Consider the following 6785-nt stretch of genomic DNA (forward strand, 5'->3'; position numbering starts at 1 on the left):
TGTGCAACACCAGGTAGATCACTACATGTTCAACACTAGGTGAGTTGCGTAGGGCCCCACACGTTAATCAAGGCCCTATATCCACACTAGGTGAGTTGCGTAGGGCCCCACAAGTTAATCAAGGCCCTATATCCATACTATGGGGTCCCACAAGTTAATCAAGGCCCTATATCCCAAGTTCACACTTGTCACTCCAAGTTGGCCTACCATCATTTCCAACACTGCGATTTTCTTCACTGCACTGTAGCCTGCATGAGGTGCATGACGGTAGGCTATTTCTGTAGAACAAACAAATTGATTTGTTAAACTTTTTGCAGTAGAACTACACACAACTAGGCATGCAAGAGAGAGGATGAGAGCAGTTGCAACACATGCAGCAGTTGCAACACTTATCAATGTTGTTGAAAATCAGCTAAATCGCTAAGATAACCAGCAAAATTGCTATGATAATGAGATAAATCGCTAAGATAAGACTTTAAAATCATTAATCCAGCTAAATCGCTAAGAAAAGACTTCAAAGCCATATAACCAGCTAAATCGCTAAAAAAAGACTTCAAAGTACAGCTGGTGCAAGATGGTCATGCTGGTGACCAGCCTGTCAAGCTTGACATTGTTGGTGTAAGATGGTCATGCTGGTTTGACCAACATAAGCTGGCACAGCCAGTTAAACCAGCAGTGTAGACCAGCAACACCAGCTAAAATGACCAGCTTGAGGTGGTACGACAAGCAAAACCAGCTGAATTACCATCGTTAGGTGGGTAAACCAGCTGAAGGTATGTTTTCGCAAGAGATTTGCTGGTCTAGCTGGTCAACCATCATATGGTGGTCAAACAAGCTGGTCAACAAGCTGGTCAACCAGCAAACCACCTTTAGCTGGTCAGGCTGTTTTTTTCAGTAGGGATATACTGTATGTTATAGTAGTCTATATCCTTATTCTTCTGGATTTGAGTGCGGCATTTGACACCATTGATCATAGCATCCTAATTCACCGCCTTGCGAAGTGGGTGGGTCTCTCTGATAATGCTCTAAACTGGTTTCAAACCTACATTACTGGCAGAGATTTTTATATCAGTCTAGGAGATCATGTATCTGAAAAACATGACTTGCCTTTTGGTGTGGCCCAGGGGAGCTGCCTTGGTCCCCTGCTATTTTCCCTATATATGCTTCCATTGGGAAATGTCATAAGTCAGCATAATGTAAACTTCCATAGCTACGCAGATGATACCCAATTGTATATTTCTGTGGAGCCAACTAACCCAGATGGCCTTTGCTCCCTCACTGCATGCCTAACCTCCATTAATCAGTGGATGAGCAAACATTTTCTGAAACTAAATGATGACAAAACAGAGGTACTTTTGGTGGGACCAAAACTAAAGCGAGATATTGTTCTTAGTAATCTGGGGAACTTGGCACACCAGGTCAAACCAAAAGTAACAAGCCTCGGTGTCATCTTAGATGCAGAGTTAAGTTTTAAGCCCCATATCAGTAAAGTTACTCAAACAGCCTATTTCCACTTGAGAAACATTGCCAAAGTGCGGCCCTTTTTAACTCAACAAGATGCAGAAAAACTAATTCACGCCTTTATCACTAGCAGGTTAGACTACTGCAATGCACTTTTCACTGGTCTTCCCAAAAAACATCTAAAGAAATTGGCACTCATACAGAACTCTGCGGCTAGACTTTTAACTAAGACTAAGAAGAGAGAACACATCACCCCTGTGTTGGCTGAACTGCACTGGCTCCCTATTTCCTATAGAATTGATTTTAAGGTTATGTTAATTACTTACAAAGCTCTGAATGGCACAGTACCTTCATATATCTCTGAGCTTTTAATATCTTATCAACCACAAAGGAAACTTAGATCATCCAATTCTAATCTTTTAATCGTACCCAAAGTGCTCCACAAACAAAGTGGAGAAGCTGCTTTTATCCATTATGCCCCCAAACTATGGAACACCCTGCCTCTGTACATCAAGCAGGCGAGTTCAGTAAATATTTTTAAAAAAGATCTGAAAACATATCTGTACAGGAAAGCTTTTAGTTAACTCGTCTTATCCTGTAGACTACTTTTTCAGATTATTCTACATCTGCTGCTATTGGAGGGCGCAGCCAGCCAGAAGCAGATGGGCTCCCCCTATTAAGTCAGGTTCTGCTCAAGGTTTCTTCCTGGAATATGGGAGTTTTTCCTTGCCACAGTTGCCATATGGCGTGCTTGTGGGGGGTAAGAGGGTTAAGGCTGCCAGTCTTATGACATGTCATTTTCTATATTTTTGATATGTTGCTGAGTGGATCATAAACGGCCCCAGCAATGAAGAAATGTGATTGATAATGACTGACTGACTATTATTTTGTTACATGCTTCAAATGTAAAGCACTTTGAGCTGCATTCTGTGTATGAAAGGTGCTATACAAATAAAGCTTATTATTATTATTATTATTATTATTATATAATAGTTATATAGAATGCCTATTTATACTCAATATGGTTATCTCTGTATCACATTCTTTATCTCTGTAGACATGTCTTCTGGAAAACCTGTATTTATCCAACTATACACTGTACATTATTAATCCCTATTGCATATTTGTATATACAGCTATACTCTACCTGGTATTTAATGCTTCTTTGCACTTCTGGTTGGATGTCAACTGCATTCCATTGGCTCTGTACCTGTACCTGCTAAATGACAATGAAGTTGAATCTAATCTAATCTAATCTAAAACTAATCTAATCTAATCTAAAACTAATCTAATCTAATCTAATCTAATCTAATCTAATCTAATCTAAAACTAGACTGTGTGGAAACAGTGTTTCAGTTTACCGATATGAATGAGTCTGATGATCCGTCAGGTCGAATTATTTATTTTTCATTACCATTAACAGTTAAACATAAGAAAGTGTCTGGTAGGGAGGTAACAGCAGCCTTAAAAGCACACTTTAAAAACTTGTACTCGCAAGCTAAAGGGGCAATCGTTATAGTTTATGTGTGAACGTCGTCATTCATATTAAGGAGAACGATATTTGTTTATAGTTATCGTAAAGGTGACACCAGACTTCTAATATCACACCATTTGCACCTTAAGAGGAAAAACATTCCATAAATGACAAACTGTCGTTTAGTTCACATGCTTCCCTGTTTTGCAGGTGCAAGGAAATAAATATGATCCTCATGGAATATGATCTTCACTTCCTCTTACTTTCTAGTGATCTCTTCTCCTCTCATCTCACAACTGCAAACTGCACTCTAAATGCATGCAAGGCATGAGGTTGCCCCCCCCACACACACACACATAATTTCATCATCCCCCTCCCACACACCCCATTACCCTATACACACACACATCATTACATCATCCCCCCACACACACACACATCATTTCATCATCCCCCTCCCACACACCCCATTACCCTATACACACACACACATCATTACATCATCCCCCTCCCACACACCCCATTACCCTATACACACACACACATCATTACATCATCCCCCTCCCACACACCCCATTACCCTATACACACACACACACACGTCATCCCCCTCCCACACACCCCATTACCCTATACACACACACCTTTTTAATTGTTACTTTTTCATTTATTCTTTAAAGTTGAGCTGGATCTTGAGCAAAATAATTTAAATACTTATAATTCCTTTTATGAGTATGTGACAATACTACTTGAACTTGAACTTAAGAGTTTAATTATCAGATTTTGTGTTGCATGAGGGTAATCCATGTGTGTGTGTGTGTGGGTGGGGGGCATGTGTCTCTGTGTCTGTATGTGTGTGTGTCTGTATGTCTGTGTGTGTTTGTGTGTGTGTGTGTATTTGTGTGCATATGTGTGTGTGTGTGTGTGTTGGTTAGTGTGTAAGTGGGCGTCTACTGCCTGATTTCCACAGATACATATTACGTTGTTGGAAAAGTGAGTTTTGGCTATATCTAGCTTCCTGTTGAAGAAAGACTCACTTCATCTACCTCTTGCGAAAGGTAAGCACCACAATCAAAGCTTTAAGCTTATTTTATTGTATTGTACTTTATATCTAACCAAGTGTTACTAATTTCATAAATAAATCCAGTTGATAGTGTTTTTAGTATAAAGAGACTTGCCTGGTGTTTAATAGGCAGCCTGTCTTATTTTAAGATGTCTTATCTTATCAAGTATAAAGAGACGCTTAATAGGCAGCCTGTCTTATTTTAAGATGTCTTATCTTATCAGCCTGTCTTATTTTAAGATGTCTTATCTTATCAAGTATAAAGAGACGCTTAATAGGCAGCCTGTCTTATTTTAAGATGTCTTATCTTATCAGCCTGTCTTATTTTAAGATGTCTTATCTTATCAAGTATAAAGAGACGTTTAATAGACAGCCTGTCTTATTTTAAGATGTCTTATCTTATCAAGTATAAAGAGACGTTTAATAGGCAGCCTGTCTTATTTTAAGATGTCTTAGATAGATAGATAGATAGATAAATAGATAGATAGATACTTTATTGATCCCCAGGGGAAATTCAAGGTCTCAGTAGCATACAGACAACACACACACATTCATTAACAGCAGAAACAATAATAATTTAATCCATTTTAACCCTTTCATGCACGCATTATGAAAAAAAATCATAATTTTTAAAAATATGATTTTATATAATTTTTTTAAAATATGATTTTATATAGAAGTTATTTTACTGTATACGTATGTGGACAGTGCGCAACAATGGGGTAAAAAAGAATAAAAAATAATGACAGAAAATATGGACCATTATGTGACTTTAATGCAAAAAAACAACAGTTTTTTCAAGTACATCATAACAGTAATGATTTTCATTTTAATGGCACAGAAGGATATTCTGAAGATGTTGTGCAACATTATAAAGAGTTACAATTTTAAAAAAGAGTTATTTATTACAGTATTTGATCATTTTTTGAACATATTTTGTAACAGATAATATATATAATGATTTAAAAATATTTGTCCAGTTAAAGAGGAACCTAGATAGATAGATAGATAGATAGATACTTTATTGATCCCCAGGGGAAATTCAAGCACTAATGACCCTACTCAAGCACTAATGCCCTGGTCTCAGCTCAGAACCTGACCCTACTCAAGCACTAATGCCCTGGGGGCAAACAGGAACCTGACCCTACTCAAGCACTAATGCCCTGGGGCAAACAGGACACAGGAAACAGGAATTGTGACTTTCAGCAGAACCAGCTCTTGCGTGTAAAATGTGATCTAATCTTTATTAAGTCGATCGGGGTTGCATGTCTAGTGTTGAAATGCGATATCATTTTTATCAAGCTGATCAGAATAGCACGTCTGGTGTTTCCTGGTGTTGAAATGCGATATAATCTTCATCAAGCCGATCAGAATAGCACGTCTGACGTTAAAATGTGATATAATCTTTATCAAGCCAATCAGAATAGCACGTCTGGTGTCGTCTGGCGTTGAAATTAGGGATGTTAACCGGTAGCCGTTTAACCGGTGGTTGACCGAATCAACGTTGACCGGTTAAAATTTTCTGCCGCCGGTTAAAAAAAACAAAAACATTTTAAAGCTCCCGAATGCCAGCCAGCGTTTGTTATTACACTGCGCACACACGTGTTATTGGTGTTGTATTGTATGGGGCGATATGATCACTCAATATCTAAAAATGATAAATGTGAGCATGAGCCGTCCCACGGCGGAATTTATTAAGCGCAACCACAGCACAGAGCCATTGCTCTGCCGCAGCAGAGGAGCTCACGTAGCCATTCCGAAAACAGTTTATACCGGTTACTATAGTGACTATTTGTACGTCTTAAATGACAGGTCCTGTCTGCGCAGCTAAACAAAAATCACCACTATTAACCTAAATAAGGCTTATGTGAAGCATGTTACCCATTATGTAAACAGTTAGAACATATAAACTTCACTGCTCGTTAGTGGCTGCGTGTTGACTAAGGCATGATGATAATTGTAACAATGTAATGGCAAACGAAGACACGAAAGACTAACTTAGCATATGCCTACTTGTTGTGTTTTATTATTCATCTGTACTTAAATGGCATGACGACAGGAACTTATTGCAAAGGATTTTGTGCAGCACGCTACAGAATCGGTAAGTTTTTTTACGAAGACGTTGTAACACCACCAAATGTAGCGTTCTCTGTTTGTGACTTTGTAATGTGAGCTTTTTATAGCCCGAGCTCGGTGCCGCGTTGCATGGAAGGTCGACGTTGTGCGTAATGTGTGCCTGTGCGTGGGTGCGCAGGGAAAGCAATTATTTTTCTCCCCAAAACAAAACCCTTATTCCTCCACAAGTAGTGGACAATGATTGGGGAAAATGTATAATACAAAGGGCACGAACTAACATTGTGTGACGGGAGCCTAACCATTCTAAAATGGGGGGATAACTTGTTTCACGGGCAGAGAAAGACGTGCAACAGGACACGGGTATCATAAATGGCAGTTACAGAATTTTCGGTGACCGACTTTAACCGGTTAATGAGGCTCAGTGGCCGGTTAAGATTTTTTTTAAATTCCGCCATCCCTAGTTGAAATGCAAGTCGACCAGAATGGCATCTCTGATATGTCCTTCTGTTATATGAGAAGCACACACACAGAGAGAGAGAGAGAGAGAGAGAGAGAGAGAGAGAAGGACACAGACACAGAGAGAGAGAGAAGGAAACAGCCACAGAGAGAGAGAGAGAGTGAGAGAGAGAGAGAGGCACACAGACATGTCTACACCAATGTAACCCTACATCTACATCTTTTACCCACTGTCTGTCTTTTACAGGTGAACCC

Source organism: Alosa pseudoharengus, unplaced genomic scaffold (assembly GCF_046254945.1).
Source record: "Alosa pseudoharengus isolate Yale_2024_CS ecotype anadromous, Long Island Sound unplaced genomic scaffold, YU_APseudo_1.1 YU_APseudo_1.1_scf_1, whole genome shotgun sequence".
Classification (NCBI taxonomy): Eukaryota; Metazoa; Chordata; class Actinopteri; order Clupeiformes; family Clupeidae; genus Alosa; species Alosa pseudoharengus.